General features: G+C 41.0%; 2 pseudogenes; one reads left to right on the top strand and one right to left on the bottom strand.

Moving 5' to 3' along the window:
• LOC143411418 (thyroid receptor-interacting protein 11 pseudogene) lies at positions 1–3,306 on the bottom strand (annotated as a pseudogene).
• Positions 3,307–11,403: 8,097 nt separating this feature from the next.
• On the top strand, positions 11,404–19,678 carry LOC143642369 (protein associated with UVRAG as autophagy enhancer-like; annotated as a pseudogene).
• Positions 19,679–21,449: the final 1,771 nt, after the last annotated feature.

Here is a 21,449-nt window from a genome sequence, read left to right on the forward strand (position 1 = left end):
TTAAATGTATACTACCAAATAATCCTTGTTCTCTTTCCATAATGAAGTCTGGAGTTGCTGCTGGAGGTCAAGGACATCCTAGGTGTATGAAACTGGAGACATTCTAGCACAAAGAGCTCCTCTCTCCACGTCTTTCTGCTGGATAATTTCAGTGAGTTTCTCAACCTCATATTTACACAGCTGATTGAACTGTTTGGTTAAAGATACATTCTTTGAATTACAAAGTTGAATCTCAAGGATTCGTCCTTTGATTCTTTTCACAAATTTTTCCATTTTGGCTTTACATATGGCATGGTTTTCACTCCCATTTTCTATATTAAGGCTTTTCACTTTTGTTTCTGGAAAACTATCAGCATTCTCTGTTTGAATGTCCTGTGTCTCTTCATGCCCCTGGGCTTTTATTTGTTCGATGGTTTTCTGCAAATTCTTAATTTCCTTCTCTTTTTTAAAAAACAATTGGGTATGTGCAGCCTTCATCTGCTCATACTGGTATTTGAATTTATCTGTTTCCTCCTTCTGCTCCTGTAGAGACTGAAGTAGTTGCTTTTGACTCTGGTTTTGATCTTCAATGACCTTTTGATGATGTGTAATTTCCTCTTCCAGACGATTCTTGATGACATTCAGTTGAGATACCTCAGATTCTAGTTCTGTGATACTATCAAGGGTTTGAGGCTCAGCCACAGCTCCAACTTGATTCCGCTGTTCCCTAAGTCTTTCCAATTCTTCTTGCAGATGTCTGTTTTCTTCTTTCGTGGAGCTATGACTTCGGTCTTTTGCCTCTATGGTCTGCCTTAAAGTTTCATTTTGTTTTAAGGCCTGAGAACACTTATCTAAATCCTTTTGCAGTTCTGAACTTTCTTGTTTGAGTTGGCCAATAAAAACTTCTTTCTCATTTATAAGTTGCATCAATTGCTTCTGTTCTTCTAAACAAGATGCCAATATTTCCTTAGTTTCTTTTTGATCAGTAGCCATTTGCTCAATATTCTTTTTGAGTCCTGCTATTTCAAAGTCTTTCTCTTGACTGAGTTGCACTACATGCTCCTGTTCCAGCTGTAAGGCAGAGGTATTCCAATTACATACATTTGAGAGTTCCTGAATAGTCTGCCTGTAATTGTTTGCCTCTTCCAACAGTCTCTTTTTGGCCTGACACAGTTCTACTTGTATCTGTTCTTTCTCTCTTTTCAGCGTCTCCATAATAGTGTCTTTTTCTAGAGAAAGTTGGTTGTTACCAGCAATAGATTCTTCCAACTGATGCCTTACATCTTCATATGCTGAAATCAACTTGTCATTTTCCATTTTCAGATCAAAGGCAACTTTCTTTAAATTTTCATTGAGCTGTTCTACTTCTGCAAGATTTTGCTTCAAGTTTGTAATTTCAACTTCCCCTTCTTTAAGCAAGTCATCCTTAAAATTAGAGTCTTCATTAACAGCATGTCTTAACTGGTTCTGAACTCTACATAGTTCCTCTTCCTTTTGGCTAATGTACTCCTTAAGTTCCAGGTTTTCCTGCTGGATGTTTAAACTACTTTTTTGTGAACGACGTAGCTGACCTACTAAATCTTTGACTTTAACTTCAAGCTTCTGCTTGGTTAAATGCAAACCACAGAGGCTCAGTGCACTCTCAGTTAACTTGTCTTTCTGTACATGCAACGCTTTAGTTATCTCCATTTTATCCTCCTCAAGTCGATGAACTCTCTTTTTTTCATCATTCAGATCTTGTTTCAACTTCTTGATTAGACCATCTCCTTCATTTTGCTGTTTTGATAGCTCATCTATTATCCAATTCATGTGCTTTGTGGTTTCCCGGTGTTCACTGTACAGATATTCTAACTGAGCTATCAGCATTTCCTTTTCGTTAATACTCTCATACAGCTCTTGCTCCTTAGCCTCCAAGTTCAGTGTTAAGTCATGTATTTGTACATTCAAATTCATGTCTGTTGAAGCCGCACTTTTAATGACTTCATATTCCCAGCTCAGTTTGCAAAGTGATATCTGAAGTTCTTCCTTTTCTTGACTCAATAATGACTTCTCTTTTTCTAAAACTTGGACATGCATTTGAAGTTTCAGATTGTCTTCAGCAAGGCTGGTATCCTGTCTTAAACTACTCAGTCTCATTCTTTCAGCATCAGACAGGGCTTGCTGGAGTCTGAACACTTCTCCCACTGATGAACTCTGCGGAGAAATTGTTCCCTTTTCTGCAGCAGGATCACTCTGCTCCATCAGAGAAGGCTGCAATTTACTACATTCCACTTTCAGGGTTTCACACTCTTCAATTACTTGTCTCTTTTCCACACTGAGCCGCTCCTTTTCTCTCTTCAGGACATCTCTCTCGTGTTCTGCAGAAGATAATTTTTTCTTTATGACTTTGATTGTATCCTCAAGTTCTTTGATTCTTCTTGTGGACTCTAGTTTTTCAGTTTGTAGAACCTGAATAGTGTTTTGCATCTCCCAGACTTGAGACTTATCAGTGACTGTAACTCCTGAGTCACCTTGGTGTAACAGCTTTTCCAGTTCTGCGATCCGTCCTTCATAGTCATTTGACTCCTGTTGATGCTGGTGATTTAACTCTGCCAGTTTCTGTTGATGTGCATTCTGCAAAACGGACATTTCATGTTGGTGATGATCCATGTCCTGATTTCGGTTTTGTTCCAGGACCTTAATTGTATGGTGTAGTTTGATGATTTCACTTTGATCTGAATCATTTGTTCCTTGTGCCTGCGTGTTACGCCTCCAATGGCCAACTTCACATTCAAGTCTTGAAACTTCATTTTTCAAACTGTTTATTTCCTGTTGTGATGAAATTATGTCACTAAAGTCCTTGGCATCATCACAAAAAGGTGACAAATGATGGCTGAATCCATAACCAAATGAACAAGGTGCGCTGGTTGCTGGTACACCACCCGCTCCTGAAGGTACTGATTGAGCAGCTGACTGCAGGCTCAACACCTGCTCCTGTAGTGCCATCTGGCTTGCTTGAAGATGGCTGATGTCTACCTCTTTCTGTTGCAGCTGATTTTGGTAACTTGTAGATTGAAGGTTTATCTGAAGCTGTGATGCTTCATCCTTTTTTTCCAGATCAGTACAATACTTTTTAAGTCTTGTATTCTCTGATCTCAACCTTGATTCTGTGGTTTCAATTTTTTTTCTTTGACAACGAAGTGAACTCTCCTCCACAGCTTTGGAGACCTCCACAGGCCTATCTATGATGCAGTTGGAGACTTGGTCAGTGGGGGAAGCCAAGCTGCCTCCCACCTGACCCAAGGACTGGCCCAAGCCGAAGCCTAGACCTCTAAACCACGAAAACATTGCTAGAGCTTCAGAGAGCCCTCAGCTCTGCTCTAAAAACCGCTCTATGACCATCCACCTTCCAGCTGAATGTCCTGGAGCGTTGCAGGGATCAATTATGACCAAAGCATTCAGAATTCCGGGGAGTGCAGGGTTCCTGTCACCTTGGCACTCTGCCTTAAAGGTAGAGGCCTGTCCTGGACTCTGACTAGAGATTTGCCACCAGGGGCTCAGTCACCCCCGCGGGGCCTCTGCTCCCTCCCTGGACTTTCAGCCCTCTGGTTGGGTGACTTCTCCCTCAGAGTTAGTGACTCCCCCAGCTCCAGCTGGTCCTGCCACCTCCATGCTGGCCACCAGAACACCCCCATCTGAGAGCCTTTACCCTGTCTTGGAGGCCTGAAGTTGAAGTTCTGACCTCAAGGACTCAAGTTTTCAATGAAATCTAATCTGTTGGTGATGGTTTCCAGTGGAATTTTTGTTTGTTTGTTTTTTAATATATGACAGCAGAATGTATTACAATTCTTATTACACATATAGAGCACCATTTTCCACATATCTGGTTTTATGCAAAGTTTTTGCACATCAATTCATGTCTTCATACATGTACTTTGTATAATAATGATCATCAGATTCCACCATCATTTCTAATCCCATGTCCTCTCCCTTCCCCTCCCACCCCTCTGGCCAATCTAGAGTTCCTCTATTCCTCCCATGCTCCCTCTCCCTATCCCTCTATGAATCAGCCTCCTTATATCAACAGAAACATTTGGCATTATCTTCTCTAATTCCATCCATTTACCTGTAAATGCCATGATTTTATTCTCCTTTATTGCTGAGTAATATTCCATTCCATATATATATGCCACATTTTTTTTTATGCATTCATCTATTGAAGGGCATCTAGGTTGGTTCCACATTTAAGGTATCATGAAGTGTGATTTGTATCTTTCATTTCTATGATTTCTGACTGATTTCTTTTCAATATTTCTATTTCTTTACTGAAGTGTTCTTTTATCTCCAATATTAGCTGTCTTCATTCATTGCTTAGATCTTCTTTTAGTTTAACATTTTAATAACCATTTTTATAATCTTTGTCTGAAATTTCATCTACTTCCATATCAGTCGGATCTTTTGTTAGGAGATTCTGAATTTTGGAGGAAATTTCTTGGCCTATTTCCTCATGTTTTCAGGGGTCTTGGTTAGACTTGTGCCTCAATTTAGATGGATTCTCCTTTCTCTTTTAAGTCCTCTTGTGGATAGTTGTCTTTTTTGCTTAATGAGTAGATATCCAAGAGTGCAACCTGAGGTGCCCCTCTGATTGTTCCTACTTGGGACCTTGTTTTTTGGGGGTGGGGTTGAGGGTTTTGTTTCCCCAATTCTCTGCCCTTGAAGTAATCTGAAGGATCAGGTGGGGCTAGATCATCATGTGTGGAGTGAGATTTGCTGTTACTTACTTGGCAGAGTTGTGAGTATTGCTCCACAGTGAGATCTCGACTCTATGATCTTGAAATGTCCTGATCACTTCCCAGCCCCTCTTACAGCAAGTGGGAGCCAGGAATAGCACTACTGTTAGCAACAGATGTACAGTGTCTGCTGTCCACTTTGACATCTATAGCAATAATTGCCACCTATATAGGAATGTTGAGGTGAGCATCAGTACCATCAATACCAAAAATAAAAAAAATCATGAACTCAATCAAGAATTAAACAGCAGGTGTCTACTATGTCGGGTATTCTATCAATAATCACAACAACATGAATGGGGTATGAATTACATTAACTATCTAATTCTATTAGAAGGCAAGAAAAGTTTGAAATATGTTAGGAAACAAAAGAGAGTCAGGAGATAGGTAGCAAAAGAAATAACAAGTAGATAAAATACATTAATTAGCCAACCACAGGAATATGGTTTATTTGTCCCATAGCTAATAAGGAAAATGTGTATTATATGGTATAATTGCTAATACACACATCATAATTTAGGAAAATAAGTTCAAGAACACCAAACTCTATGAAAGTTCATGTATTCTTTGAATCTGAATTAAAATATAGCACTAATCAACAGGGTAGACACTAGAGTGACACAAATAAATTATGAAAGTCAAGTATAAATACATATGGAAAAATGAATTTATAAAAATACATATAACCAATAGTATGAACCCATTGAATGAGTTAGGAGAAAAAATAGATTATGAAACATCATGAATAATATATCTAATTATGTTTTTGACAAAGTAGCTGTGGTTGAGTTTCAAGGAGCTGGAAATATTTAGCCATGTCCAAATCAAGCACTGTTTTCTCTGGGCTAATTATTCCTAGTTCTTCTCTCATAACTTATGTGGCTTAAGTTCAAGCACTTTCACCATTCTACTCACATCTCTTTGGATATATTCTGCCTTAACATAATCCTATAGAAGATGAATATTAACAAATGATAGTTGAAGAATAGCTCGATTAGCTGCTTAGAGAAGAGGCCCATTCTATTTTGTATTGGGGAGGCCGTTTTGTGCAGCCTAAATTGAGAAGTGCTTTGTACTGTAGTCATATTGTAATGCTCACTCATATTAAACTCATTCTCCTAATCTGAGAGATCACATTGGCATACACAGGTTACACTCCAGTATATGCTGGAACATGGAACTCTTACTGTCATTTCATAATATATTCCTTACTTGCTCATCCTGGAATAGTGAATAGAACATGACATTTGAGAATAAAATTTGGCTTAGGATAGTAAATATTTTAAGTTGAAACCAAATATGTTCTACATGGGAAAATAGATTTTTGAGGATATTCTCATTATCATGTATGTTCCGGATGCAGGCGGTGGCTCTGCTCTGCCCCTACTCCAAATGGTGTGACGTGTCTACCACACTGGCAGACCGCTGGGCCTGTTCCGCCGGTTGGTCGCAGGTCTGTCTACTTTGCAGGCTTGGGCGGCGGCTCTGCTCTGCCCCTACTCCAAATGGGGTGACATGACTGCCACACCGGCGGGTCGCTGGGCCTGTTCCGGGCCTGGGCGGCAGCTCTGCTCCACCCCTCTGGCCTCCACAATATTCAGCAGGACCCGGCCCGAGAAGCAGTTTCTGCGGGTTCTTTATCCCTGGGCCAGAGCAGTTCCGGGAGCCAGAATTCGGCCTCTCCGGGCTTGGTGCATGCTCTGACAGGAGCAGGCTCCAAGGAGCAGTTTTCGCGGGTTCTATAGCCCTGGGCCAGAGCAGCTCCGGGAGCCGGAACTCGGCCACTCCGGGCTCGGTGCATGTTCCGATAGGAGCAGGCTCCAAGAAGCAGTTTCCGCGGGTTATTTTGCACTAAGTCTGAGCAATTTGTCTGCGAGACGCAGACAAATGTCAGCCTGAAATTACCTGTTCTATAGCTGAAAGAGCTGCGATCAGTAGAAAACAAGGATGGTGACGTCAGCTCTCCAAGATGGTGGCCGCTGGCTTCCTCTGTGGTCTGACCGGTGTGGAGAACCGAACTGGACCGTTTCCTTTCCCCGTCTCAAAACCAGAATTCAGCTCTGAGCACAGCAAATGCACAGCTGGCAGGAGCCCGCAGAATCAGCAGTGCTGCATCTCTGCGCCGCTAGCTCATCGTTTCCCAGCGCGCGCCGCAGACTCTAGCCGCGGGGCAATTTGCTGAATAAGCAGCGTGACCCTCCGTGCAGACAGATGGCTCGCGTTTGAGCCCCCGAATCTGATCCTCGTGCGCTGAAAATCCTTCCACTAGGTTTTGGAGCACCCCAATTTTGCTGGAAATTCCTAACAAGATAGCATTTAGCCATTCTAACTCGTCATTTTCCCTCACAGTGACTCAGTACACGGAGTTGATGCACTCCCTTCGCCGCCATCTTCTATTAATCTGATTCATGAGTCAGAAACTACAGACGTGTGACTGTGAATCCCACTAACTTCTTAAGAACTTCCTGAGTTTGTTTAAACATGGAGCTGTGTGTCTACACAATTGGCACTGTGGTGAATTTTAAACATGGTCTTGCCTCTGTGGAGTCCACATAAATCATCAACCATGCAAATAAAACCAAAGGTGTTGTATGTAAGGAAAGAGAAAGGTGAAAGTATTATGGGGTTTATAGCAAGCAACTTTTTTCTCACAGTTCTTAATTGTACAAAATGGTAAGATTCATTGTTATGGATTTGTACATGCACATGATACAACAATGTAATTTGGCCAATATCATTCCCCAGTGTTTCTCCTTTCCAGTGTTTCTCTTTTCTCTCCCTTCCTGCCTCCTCCTAGTATCTTTCCTGTCCTCTACTGACCTCCCTTTGATTTTAAGTAATGTCCCCAGCCCTCACCTTTCTTTTCCTTTTTCCTCTTTAGCCTCCACATATGAAAGAAAACATAATGACTCTTGACTTTCTGAGTTTGGCTTATTTTCCTTAACCTAATGGTCTCAAGTTCCATCCATTTTCCTGCAAAAGACACCATTTTATTCTTCTTTGTGGTTGAGTAAAACTCCATTACAGCAAGGGAACTTAATCTGCTCTTGAGGCAGGGCTACTAGGAGTGAGAGGTTTTGTAAGAACGGGATTGTCCTGTAAAGGTGGGTGCTCATCATGTGCAGAGTGCGTGTGGCAGTTGAAAAGAAGCCCTGTGTGGCTGGAGAGTGAGAAAGAGAGAGAGTGCATGCTGGAGGGGCCAGCAGGAGCACAGGTTGTACAGGACCTTAACAACTATGGGCGTAGTTGTTCATGTTAACCATTTTGGGCTTTTCCTGAAAACTTCCTTTAGCTCTTGGGATAACTTTTTTAACTTTGTATTCGGAGATAATTTTAGACTTAAAAGAATTACTGCAAAAATAGTACAGTCAGTTCCCAAATCCCTTTCTCCGAGCTTCCCCCAATGTCAACATCTTATGTAATCACAGTAAAATTAGTAAATCTGAGACGTTAGCGTTGGTGCAATACCGCTAATTATAGACTTTATAGATTTTTTTTTTCAGGTTTTTTACCACTGTCCTTTATTTTTTCCATAAACCAATTTGGAATTTCACATAGAATTTAGTTATCATTCTTAGTCACTTTTAATCTCACACTGTGAACCTGACATTTCACCCTTTACTACTAAGCATATCCTAAAAATGAGGATGACAAACAGCACACCAAAATAAATAAATAAATAAATACAATTCAGTATTGTCTGCTAGTAGTCCATTTTTATTTGCTGCTCTTAAGATATCAATTATAGCTAATTATTTCATGAGGATTCCAATTGAATTTCATACCATGCATTTAGTTATCTCTTAAGTTGGATGTATTCTATAACTTCTCTATTCAATATGATAGCCACTTGCTCATGTGGCTATGATTAAATTAAATGATTAATTAACTTGTGCGATGAATGAAAAATACAAAAACTATCATATGTAACACATGGCTACTGTGTTGGAAAGCACAGATATAAAACATTTCCAGAAAGTTCTATTTGGACAACACTGTTTTAGAATACTTCATTAACTTTTTACAGAAGAACAATTTCTGCTTAGAGCAGGATTTCTCTAAGTTAGTGCTGTTGCCTTTGTTGTGGGGATGTCCTGTGCCTTGTAGGATATTTAACAGCATCAGTTGCCAGTAGGAGTCCCCCAGTAGTGACAACTAAAAATGTCTCCAGCTATTTCCAAATGTTCTTTGAGGGCGGAGAGCCACTAGTTTAGGACACTTTGTTCTGTTTTAATTAAGGGTCTTAGGAAACCAGAAGAGACGAGCATAATTTATTCTGTATAGGTAGCATAACACTTGTATGTATTCAGTGAAGTTTGATGAATGAGTGAACAGATGTTGAGGCGTTAGGAGTTTTAGATGTTAGGGGAAGATGAATTCCATCAGGAAGATTTATTGGCCCCTTGTTTCCTTCTTTCTCCTCCAGTCTTGCCAAGTTTAATCAGGAATGTAGAGTCTAGAGGCCAAAAGATACCTTTTATAGTTTATTTCCTGCCATGTTTGTAGCATTTTTCTGATTTTTTGTTGTTGTTGTTGGTGGTGGTGATTTCACTAAAATGACCCCTGAGCATAGTGCTGAGGTGCTAAATAGTGTCCCTAAGCACAATAAGGTTATGACTGTTCTTATGGAGAAAATATGGTTTATAGTGCTTTTGGCTTTGAATTCAATGTCATAAACCAACAAAATATATTAATTAGGGTGTTTTTAAACAGAAATATACATGAAATAAAGTTGTAAATTGGTCAGTTGCTGGAAGCGTCATTAGGGGATGCTGGTAGGTTCCTGGCCCTGTCTTCCCCAGGAGCAGTGGTTCAGTGTTGGCTAATTCAGCGTTCATGGCACCTTATGGAGCATAAGGAGTGCAAACGGTGAGAACCCGCTGTTAGTGTGCTTTTAAAAATCAGCTGAGTGTGACCTGGGCCTGAGGATAATTTGTGCAGAAGCAGAGGCATCAGCTCCTCCCCTTCCCTCTACCAAGTGCAGCAGAGGAGGTGCAGGGCTTGACAGCCATAGCTGGAGCTCTGCCAGCCCAGGCCTGGATTAGAATCCTGCTCGCCTGCTTCCTGCTTGCATGCCCCTGCCTTGACTTGACTCCCATTACTTGTGTTTTCATCAATGAAATAGGAAATAATATTCCCTACCTCACACAGTTTCATGTCTGATATAGTATATGTCTAATATCTAAGCAGTGTGTGGCCCAGAGGAGGTCCTGGAGAAAGGTTGCTCCTGTGGCCACTCAGGCCTTGTGTAGTTTTCAAGCCATTCTTTGGAAACCTTATTCAGAACCTACAGTGACTGATCCTGTAGTAGCTGCTTTCCCAACCATTATTTCATTAATTCCCACAGTGTATGTCACTGAATATGTCAACTAGTGATATTACAGCTCCCCCAGGCACATTAGTTAGAAAGGCACATGAGTTAAACCAAGGGTGATAAATATCCAGCTTTCAAACCTGGCTCATTTTAGACCCTAGTGTTGAGGGAGGGGTACTTGGGAGACTCCAGGTGGATCATTTTCCTTCTAGTGGTAAGTGCAGGGATGTTTGTCACCTTTATGTTTATGCCTTTCATTTATTGATACATTTTATTAGGGAGGTTTCCTAAAATAGTGCCGATTCATGTTTGCAAATTAAAAAATGTGAAGAGCACCAATCATTTTCACCCACTTTCCAGAAATATTCACTATTGGCTCTTGGTGGCATCTAGACTATGTATGTATGTATTTTTAAAAACAAGATTGACATCATATTATGTCTACCTGTAACGGGTTTGTGCCTCCCCACGACCTCCCCCTTGCCCTCTGGGGTATAGCACTTCATGCTGAAGCACTGCACTTTACACTGAGAGTGCTGCACTTACGGAGCGAGTTGCCTTTTGATGCACACTTTGGTTGCTGCTCCCCCGTCCCCACCTTGGAGTACTTTAGTGAGTACCTTTGTGTATGTCCATGTGCCTGTTGGCATTTGTCTGATGGAATCACGGAGTTGGGATTACTGCTACACACGTAACACTGAAGCATGTCCCAGCAGTGTGCTCCTAAAAGGTTATTCCCTCAGTAGCCGGGGTGAGTGCCTGCCCCTAGACACCTCACCTGTTCTAAGTCGTCTAGATGTGTGACACTATGGAGGAGAACAGAGTATCTCACTGCTTTAATACGCATTTCCCTGACTCATGAAGATTGTTTTTTTTACGTCTCTTTTGGTTATTGCTTTGCTCTCCATGTAGGACCTGTTCCCATCCTTTGTTCATTTTTGTATTTTTCTCTCTGACATGTCAGGGAACTCTTTTGCATGCTGCTTCCTAGTATTGTGTATGTACTGCTTTGCTATTTACAAAGCACTCTTCCTGTGTGTGATATTGAATCCATTTCTGAGTTGCATTTTGTGGTTTCAGGATAATTGGCCTGAAGAGCTTCTGAGCTGTCTTAGGTTTTCCTGTTAGTGACAAGTGGAGTCTGTGCTCCCAGCCAGATTTAAGATCCTAAATGGAATGCTCTTTTTGTTGCATTGCAGTTTGCTTTATCCATCTTCCAAACCCAGGAGTATTTAGGGAGGGTTCTAATTTTCCAACATCTATCCCCTATAGCAAAGCTTGTAAGTGTCTACAGTGTAAATTCCCAAGTCCTGCCAGTGTTTTCCCAGCTGTCATGAGGTCATGTATGACTTTACCATCTTAAAAACAGCCATTGGAGTCTTTGAACCTTGCATAGGAATTGGTGGTGGTGGGCAGCTCTGGGTTGATTTCCAGCCTAAGGCGTGTGACACTCAGTCTCTGATGTGCTTGGCAGAGTTTGTGAAACGGCTCCGGTACTGTGAATATTTGGGGAAGTATTTCTGTGACTGCTGCTACTCGTATGCAGAGTCCTGCATTCCTGCACGGATCTTGATGATGTGGGACTTCAGGAAGTTCCACGTCAGCAATTTCTCCAAAAAGCTCCTGGATAGCATATGGCACCAACCCATTTTCAATCTGCTGAGCATCGGCCAGAACCTCTATGCGAAAGTCAAGGAACTGGACAGGGTAAAGGTGAACAGTTGCCTCTGCAGGGGAAGTGAGTTCAGCTAAGTGTCCCAGGGCAGGAAATGTACCTCACTCTAGTTTCATGGAATCCCATGCGGACCTTCTGAAAGGCAGATGGACTGTGATGTAAATGAAGCTTACCTTTGGGGCCCTCACTTACACAGACTCCTTTCCAAGGCCCCTACTAAATCTTTATATTAATACATAATTTGTGTTTTTCTTGAAGAAAGTCCTAAAGTTGTGTAAAGCTTCAGGCTCCACAATACCTGGATCCATCCAGGACCCTCTGTAGATCTGTGGATTCAGTTCTGAACCCCAGCTCTAGAGGCTGTTTGCTTTAAAGGTTTGTTTTCTCCAGGGGTGCCAATCCACGGTGGTGAGAAGTAGCATTTCACTTTGACGTGTACATTGCCAATGTTATTGATTATTATTTAAATATTTAAATTTCCCTGTTTGGTTTCTCACCTTAGGACATCCAGGAGCAGCTTTTTCATATCAAGAAGCTGTTGAAGACCTGCAGGTTTGCTCCCAGGTATGATTCTTGACTGAGACAGTCCATGTTCCCTCCTCCAGCTGCTGATCCTCTGAGTGCCTCTGGGAACTTGCTCCCCAGGTCACAGGGCTTCTTAACATAGTGATTACCTCATGGCTGTCCTTGGGAATGCAGACCACCTCTCAGAATTGCTAAGTCACTGGTGGAGTAAGAAGAATGGGCCAGGAAAAGGGTGAAACAACTCTAGCTAATGGCTTTTTAGTTGTTATTAATAAATTGTAGTGAATATGTATGGCCGCAAATTTATCATCTTTTTTTTAATATTCTTTTAGTGGTAGATGGACACAGTATATTTATTTATCTTTAGGTGGTGCTGAGGATTGAACCCAGAGCCTCACAAATTCTAGGTGAGACTCTACACTGAGCCACAACCCCAGCCCTCAAATTTACCATCTTAATCATGTTCGAGGCAGTTCAGTGATGCTCAGTCCATTCACATTGCTGTGCTCTCATCACCACTGTCCATCTGCAGAACTCTTTTCCTCTTGCAAACTGGAAATTACGTGTATGTTCAACACACCTGCCTGTTTCCTTCCCTGTCCCCTAGAAAATACCTTTCTACTTTATGTTTCTATGAATAGTGACTACTCTCATACAAGTGGAATCTGATAGTGTTTGTCTTTTTGTGGCTTATTTCACATAATAAAATGTCCTCAAGATTCATCCATGTTGATTCATGTGTCAGAATTTCCTTCTGTGCTATGCTAGCACGTGTGAGGCACTGGGTTCCATCCTCAGCACCACATGAAAATAAATAAATAAAATAAAGGTTTTAAAAAAGAATTTCCTTCTTTTATAAGGCTGGGCAGTATTCCTGTGGGCCCATATCCATCCACTGAAGGACACTTGGGTTGCTTTGCTGCTTTATGAATGATGCTGCTATGAGCTTGGGGCCTGTTCAGTTCCCCAGAAGGAGAGGCAGGAGTCCTGTCAAACCTGGGAGAGGTCACAGCCCTCTGACTCTACTTCTAGAAGATTATCTTAAGGATAAATTTGTGATATAACAGAGATTTAGCTAAAATGAAGTTTTTAAAATAAGAAATCATGTTTAAAATCGAGCAGGTGTTTAGTAACAGGATGGTACTTAAATTGATACTACATGCATAGGATGGACTGCCAGTCAGTAAAGTTTTAGATGTGAATTCAATGAGAGATTTATTTTTATTTTTAGCTATACATGATAGTGTAGTATATTTTGACATATTATACATACATGGAACATTACTTTCCATTCTTGTACATGTTGTGGAGTTACACTGATCATATGTTCATATGTGAACATAGGAAAGTTTTATCTGATTGATTCTACTGTCTTTCCTATTTCCATTGCCCCACCCTCCCTTTATTCTTCTTTGTCTAATCCAGTGAACTTCTATTCTTCCCTCCCCCCAGTTATCATATCAGTGAGAACATTCAGCCTTTGGTTTTTTGAGATTGACTTATTTCACTTAGCATGAGAGTCTCCAGTTCTATTCATTTTCCAGCAAATGCCATAATTTTATTCTTTTTTATGGCTGATTAATATTCTATTATGTGTGTGAATGGGGTGTGTGTGTGTGTGTGTGTGTGTGTATTACTTTTTTTTTAACCCATTCATCTGTTGAAGGACACCTAGGTTGGTTCCATAGCTTAGCTATTGTGAATTGAGCTGCTATAAACATTGATGTGGCCATGTCACACTGTCCTTTGTGTATATGTTGAGGAGTGGGATAATTCAGTCAAAGGGTGGTTCCATTCCAAGATTGGTGAGGGATCTCCACACTGCTTTCCAGAATGGTTGCACCAATTTGCAGTTCCAGCAGCAATGTAACAGTGTACCTTTCCCCCACATCCTCACCAACATTTATTGTTGCTTTTATTCTTGATAATTGCCATTCTGACTGGAATGAAGTGGAATTTCAGTATAGTTTTAATTTGCATTTCTCTCATTGCTAGACAAGTTGAACATTTTTTCATATATTTGTGGACTGATCATATTTCTTCTTTGAAGTGCCTGTTCAGTTCCTTTGCCCATTTATTGATTGAATTATTTGGTTTTTTTTTTTTTGGTGTTATGTTTTTTTGAGTTCTCTGTATACTCTGGAATTTAATGCTCTATCTAAGGTGCAGATGGCAAAGATTTTCTCCCATTCTGTAGGCACTCTGTTTACATTTTTTATTGTTTCCTTTGCTGTGAAGAAGCTTTTTAGATTTATACATCCCATTTATTGATTTTTTATTTTGCTTCTTGAACTTTAGAAGTCTTATTGAGGAATTCAGTTCCAAAGCTGACATGATAGAGTTGGGCCTACTTATTCTTTGAGTAGGCACAGGGTCTCTGGTCCACTTTGATTTGGGTGAGTGATAGGGGTCTAATTTCATTTTGTTGCATATGGATTTCTAGTTTTCCCAGCACCATTTGTTGAAGAGGCTATCTTTTCTCTAAGGTATGTTTATGGTGCCTTTGTCTAGTATGAGATAACTGTATTTATATGGGTTTCTCTTCTGTACCATTTTGGTGCAGTACCATGCTGTTTTTGTTATGCTATCTCTATAGTATAATTTAACTTCTAGTATTGTGATGCCTTCTGCTTTGCTTTTCTCACTAAGGATTACTTTGGCTACTCTGGGCCTCTTATTTTTCCAAGTGAATTTCATGACTACCTTTTCTATTTATGTGAAAAATGTCATTGGAATTTTAATAGGAACTGCATTGAATCTGTGTTGGGCTCTTGGTAGTATGTCCATTTTGACAATAGTAATTCTGCCTATGGGAGATCTTTTAAGGTCTTCAATTTCTTTCTGTAGTTTTCATTGTAGAGGTCTTTCACCTCTGTTGTTGGATTCCCAATTTTTTTTTTTTTTTTTGAGGCTATTGTGAATGGGATAGTTTTCCTAATTTTTCCTTTAGTTGATTCAATACTGATGTATAGGAACATAATTGATTTTTAAGTGGAAGAGGAGACAGTGACTTAAGAGGGTTAAGATGTTCATTATAATAAATGAGGTCATAGGCTTTTAGAATATTTTGTTTAGATTTATATCTTTCATCATGGTGATATGTTGCTTTTGGATTTAATTTCCTAGGAAGGACCATGTATCTGTGTCAGTAGTCATTGGCCCCTGAGCCCCATCTGGTATCATGGGCCTGACAGGTTATTGCTTCTCAGGGTCTCCATTTTCCTCCTCTATGACATGTGGTAAAACCCACACATCCTCCCTTCTACCAAATCTTGTGAAATAGCCATTCTGTGCTTCAAATTTAAAAAGTTAGCAAATATACGTTAAGTGCAGGGGGGAAGTCAGACAACTCATGGTCAGACTTCATGTTACACATGTCAGACTGCATGTTACCAAGAGGGTACAGAAGAGGCGGTATGGAGCACACTTAGGGATGGGGTGGGGTTGGGAGTAGACAAGGCTTCCTGGGGGAAAAGCCTGAGCCTGAAGGGTAAGTTGGAATCAAGAAGAGGAATCTGGAACCTCCACCAGAGGGTGCAGCATGAGTAAGTGTCCCATGCTGGATGGAGAGTTAAGCCAGTATGACTTCGTGGAGTGTCAGGTCCAGCACAGGCTACCAGTAACTGTTTTAGGATACTTAGAAGGAGACCAGGGTAAGGTTTAGATGCCTCTGGTTACTCAGGTAACCATGACTGCTGGCACTCGGATGCCTTAGTCTTCAGCCCAGTGCTGGACTTACAGATTTAGAGTCACATACCTGTTTGTGAGCAGTAATTCTCTTGCTAGCTGTCACAACAGTCACTGGCACTGATACCCTTGAAATTAAATTGAAATGAACAGGGTGTCATTTTGATTTCATGATAATCAAATGGTACTAGGTACATATTTTTTTATTAAATAAATGTTTATTGCTAATTTTTAAAGTAAGATGTGGGCAGAGAAAGAGGAAAAGTTTTCAGTAGGTTCTATATAAACTTTCTCTAATCACCTTTTTTCCTGCAGATAGCAATGGAGATTATGGGCAGTGTCTACACTCAATTTCCTGATCTCCTCATTTCCTGGAAGTAAAGAGGTTCTCATTGACTCTTGTTCCAAGAGCACTTTCAATGTTTTTTTAAGTGACTATTCCTGTTTTTTTAAAAAATTCATTTTCTTTTTAAAAATTATTTTATTTTAATTAGGTATATGATAGCAGAATTCACTCTTATTCATTGAACACAATTGCAGAACAACTTTTCATTTCTCTGGTTGTACACGATGTAGCCTTGCACCATATGTGCAGTCTAGATGCTCTTTAATAGATGAATGGATAAAGAAACTGGTATATATTCACAATGGAATATTACTCAGCATTCAAAGAGAATAAAATTATCGAATTTGCAGGATGGAGTTGGAGAATATAATGCTAAGCAAAGTAAGCCAATCCCCAAAAAACAAAGGCTAAATATTCTCTCTGATAAATGGATGCTAATCCATAATGAGGATGAGGGGGACATGAGAAAAATGGAGGAACTTTCATTGGGTAAAGGGGAGGAAAAGGAAGGAAGTGGGTATGGGGGCAGGAAAGATGGTGGAATTGCTCCACATTTTTAAGAGTTGAAAATCAAATGTTCCACTGGGTGCAGTGACTCACACCTGTAATCCTATAGGTAGAGTCAGGAGGATCGCAAGTATATTTTTAATGTTATAAAAAATATAAAAGGTTGGGGATATAGCTCAGTGGTGGAGCAACCCTGGGTTCAATCCCCACTACCAAACCAAACCAAACAAAAACAAAACAAAAAAAAAAATGTGTTCTATTTTCTCTGTGCAAGGAGGGTTGGGGCAGCCTGCCCGAGTTGCATTTCTCTGCACATTCTTGGAATCACATTTTGTGGAATTTCAGTTTCTTCCTGGCATCTAAGTACACTTGCAATAAGTAAAGTGGTACACAGGGTTCACTGGTGTTCTCGTAGGTATTTTTTTTTATTGATTTAAAAATATTAATGCTGAGTGCCAAGAGAAAGCACCTGCCCTGTCCTTCCCACCCCTGTGTACTGTGTGGGTGTCTTCCTGAATCCCTCTGCTTCCTCTCTGGCAGTGCATTAAAGGAGTTCGAGCAGGTTCCCAGACATTTGACTGAAGTTCTCCACGTGTTCTCCCTGGAGGACCTCCTCAGGACCAAGAGAGGGCTGCTGGCACCCTTACTCAAGGACATTCTGAAAGCAGCCCTTGCACATGTGGCCAGCTGTGAGGTGAGGGTTTGCTGGGAGCGGGTGGGTCCCTGACCTGTCCCCAAGCCAGGGCCTGTGCAGCGTGCTTTTTACATGAGACCATTAACTCCCACAAACCCTGAGTGCAGTGCCAGCGACACCATTTACAGATGAGGAGAGTGATGTTCAGAGCTTCGAATTAATGGACCCAAATCATCCTGCTGATTACTGTGAGAGCTGGGCTGCAAGCCAGGGCCCTGGGACTTAGTCTGGGTGCTGGGGCTGCTTGATTCCAGTCCGCTTGAAACAACCACATGGACTCCGATGTAACAGAACAGGAAGCCCTGTGTCTGCATGAACTGGAAGATTGCAGTGTAGCATGGAAATGAAATTCCATCATTTAAGAACACAAGTTGAGAGTCCAGTGTGGTGGCACGCATCTGTAGTCCCACCTGAGGCAGGAAGATCCCTTGACCCAGGAGTTCGAGGCCAGCCTGGGCAGCTAGCAAGAGCCTGTCTCAAAAAGAGAGACAAATAAAGTTTAAAATCATGATCTTTCTGTGTTTTAAACTGACTTGGTGAGAAATGGATGTTATGTGCCCTTTTTTTGTTATTGTTCTTATCCAGTTTTTTAGAAGCTAAAATCATAGACATCCAAAAATTGATGATTATCAAGTTCTGTAAAATTGCTAACTCAGTTTCTGTATCAAGAGAAGCATTTCCAGTTTCTGACTTTCTGATGCTTTCTTTTACAGCTCTGTCAGGGAAAGGGCTTCATTTGTGAATTTTGCCGGAGTACAACTGTCATCTTCCCATTTCAGACGGCAACTTGTAGAAGATGTTCAGGTATTTTAATAACTAGCAGAAACTTAGTAATCACTTAGCTTAGTTGTAAATTTAAGTTAATGACTTAATCACAGAGTTCACTTCAGCTGCATAATAGCTTAATAACTTGGGCACAGGTTTTTCTTAAAAGTGCAGTGTGGTTGTGTGGTGGGTTGGAGATGACCCAGTTTGGGGTCCATGGGGAGGAATATTTGGTGGAGCAGGGATAAAGGATGAGGTCTGCTGGGGTTTTGGATAGAGGAGATGTTCCTCCTTTTGCCTGGGCTTGTCCTGTTTTGTAATTCGATCATGAATTGTTATCTCCTGTTCCTTTTGTGCTACTTTGGTGGAGTTGAGGAGCTGTTATAGAGGCCATGTGGCCCCCCAGGCCTAAAACCTTTACTCTGTGGTTCTTTACAGAAAAGGTTGCTGGTGTTTATTCTAGGATATCAGTGCCCAAGGGAATCCTGTACTCTGGATTCATGAGAGATTTTAGTAACATGTCCCTTTTTATGGGTACATTCTCCACTGAGGCCATCCCAGGGTTGTCTCCCCTTACCCTTTAAGCAGTGTTGCAGGCCTGCAGGACAGGTTTCCCATCAAGAGAGGCAGACATTTCCATACAGAATATCTCTGTGGGGGACATGAAGCCAACAGGCTCAGACGGGGGAAAGTTCACCTGTTCAAGTCTCAAGCCCATCCAGTGGGGGGACTCTGGAGCCTGGATGGCGTCTTATCATTGTCCCAACTTGGGGACAGAGAGCCGGCTGGGTCAGACACTCCACAGTGACCAGTCACTGGATGCAGGCTGTTGCCAGGAAGGGGGCATGATGTTGACTGAAGCAGCTCTCTCCATTTAGGGCCATTTCCAGAGAAGCGGTGCCACCTCCCAAGGGTCCTCAGCCACCAATCTCTCAAAGGCTGGGGAACCCCTGCCACGTGTTTGGGCAGATCTGGGGACACTGTGTGGCATCTTCTATGTTCTTTAGACTCTGTGAGCATCATGTTCATGACTTGTCAGGTAATTTATAACACCTGTGAGTTTTAACGATTACTTTTTGCAAGACTCTGGGTTCTGATTTAGATCCCTGCCTCCCTGGGATGGGAATGAGCATCATTCACATACGAGAAAACAAGATGGTGTGTTGTCTGACAGCTGATCTCCTTGCTTGCAGCATGCAGGGCTTGCTTTCACAAACAGTGCTTCCAGTCATCCCGGTGCCCTCGGTGTGCAAGGATCACTACTCGGCGGAGACTTTGGAAAGTTTGCCCTCTGCAACCAGGTGATGCCCCTTGAGTATTGTGAACTGTTGTTCAACATGCCTTATGATAAAATGCATTTGTGTGTATTATTGTCACTTTGTTTTTGGTATCAGGAATTGTATATTTATGAAAAAATATGGCCCAGATTTCTCTTTATTATATACATATATGTACATATTTAATATTTTAAAAATGCATAATTTTTGTTATTAAGTATATTGTTACTAATACGTGTTTACACATGGTAACATACTGGTGTACACATGTGTGACATTTTTGCTGCTACTAGGATTATTTAAGAGTTTTTAAAGGGCACTTCTTAAATTGTATTGTAATAGTTGTATTTAGTTAATCTTGGAGCCTTTTTTATAAATTGTAACTGACAAAATGAATTATTCAGTTCCTCTTCCTTTAAAGCTTGTTTGGTGAAACTGGTTCTTTCAATGAACAGAAATGAAACCTGAAATCTGTCTGCTCCAGATTTTTTTCTTCAATAAACATACTTCTACCTAAATGCCACTTTGCAATTGTGTTAGCCTTACATACCTATTCAAGGCTTTGCTTAGAAAGTGTATACCTATTACACAGCCTGTGCATGCAGGTCTAGGTGAGGTGCAATTACAAGTGATTGCCTCTAGATGGCAGTGTTTCCGCAGCACACATACAGCCTGTTTGCCATCTCTGGTCCACATTCATGCGACGTCAAGGGAGACAAGTAAGTAGAACTTCATCCCTGCTCTTTGGGATATTACCTCATAGATACAAAACCAAGCAGAGGTATTTGAAGACTTAAATAAGCTGTGGGTAAATACTCTTAATGAACAACGTGGTTCTAGCAATAACATTAAAATCATAGACATCAATTAATAAAATTAAGTGAATCATAAAACTTTTGTGAACTTCTTTTTCCCAATATTTCTATTTCCTACATACTTTCACCCATTTGGAAAGGGATATAGCCCCATGTCCCTTCCTGGGACATCTTCAGTCCAAGTGATTCTTGATCTAGGGCTTGAGTGTTATATTTTCTGGCATCCACATGTCCTGGCTACACCTCCTCTGAATGAGCTTCTCAAGCAGCCAGGCAGTCAGGGAAGTGCTACAGGTTGTCCCCTACCCCTATCCATCCCTCTGTGTGAGTTTTATGCAGTGAGATAACACTAAAACTATTGAAAGAAATGAGTGTATTTCTGTCAGTCTGGGTCTTCTCATTCAGTTGTTTTCTCATCATCTCCAGTCCTCCTGCCAAAGCTCTGTTCACATTTATTACTTGAACAAATGTGTCAAATAGAAATTTAGACACATAAGAATAATAAAGTCAAATTTAACTACTGTCTCATTTCTAACCATAGCTCATATTCCCTCATGGGAATCAAGGGTCAGAATCATGTTTATATTCCTGGGAATAGCTTTCTGAGGCAAGTGTGAATATCTCCAATTTGCAGGTATGTAAACTGAGGCTTACAGAAGAGAAATAACTGGACTGTGTTCTTCTGCATCGTACAGAAGTGCATAGTGGTCTCTACCACCAGAGGTGTGCATATTAGAACTACTTTTGGCATTCAAGTCTGCCTACTTCCAAAGCTTGTGTTCCTAGCCCCAACTTCTGTGGGGTGTGTTTGAGATAATATGAGCAAATCCAACTCTAACATGTGCTAATCCAGCCTCTGTTCCTGGCATGGGGTTGGGTATTTTCCCATTGTTCCCTTGTGTTAATGGAGCTACTGAGGCTCAGGCTTGTTTGAAGCATCTGGACAGAAATCATCCACAGCACGTGTGCAGCACTCAGTAGGGAAGTAATTAATTGTGGCATATGTTGCTGTTTAGTGAGATTTACTCATTGGTGGTCTTTTCAACTCTCCTTTGGCTGCTGGAAGGAAGATGAATACTAATGTTTCCCATCAGAT

The sequence above is a fragment of the Callospermophilus lateralis genome, chromosome 12 (assembly GCF_048772815.1).
Source record: "Callospermophilus lateralis isolate mCalLat2 chromosome 12, mCalLat2.hap1, whole genome shotgun sequence".
Lineage (NCBI taxonomy): Eukaryota > Metazoa > Chordata > Mammalia > Rodentia > Sciuridae > Callospermophilus > Callospermophilus lateralis.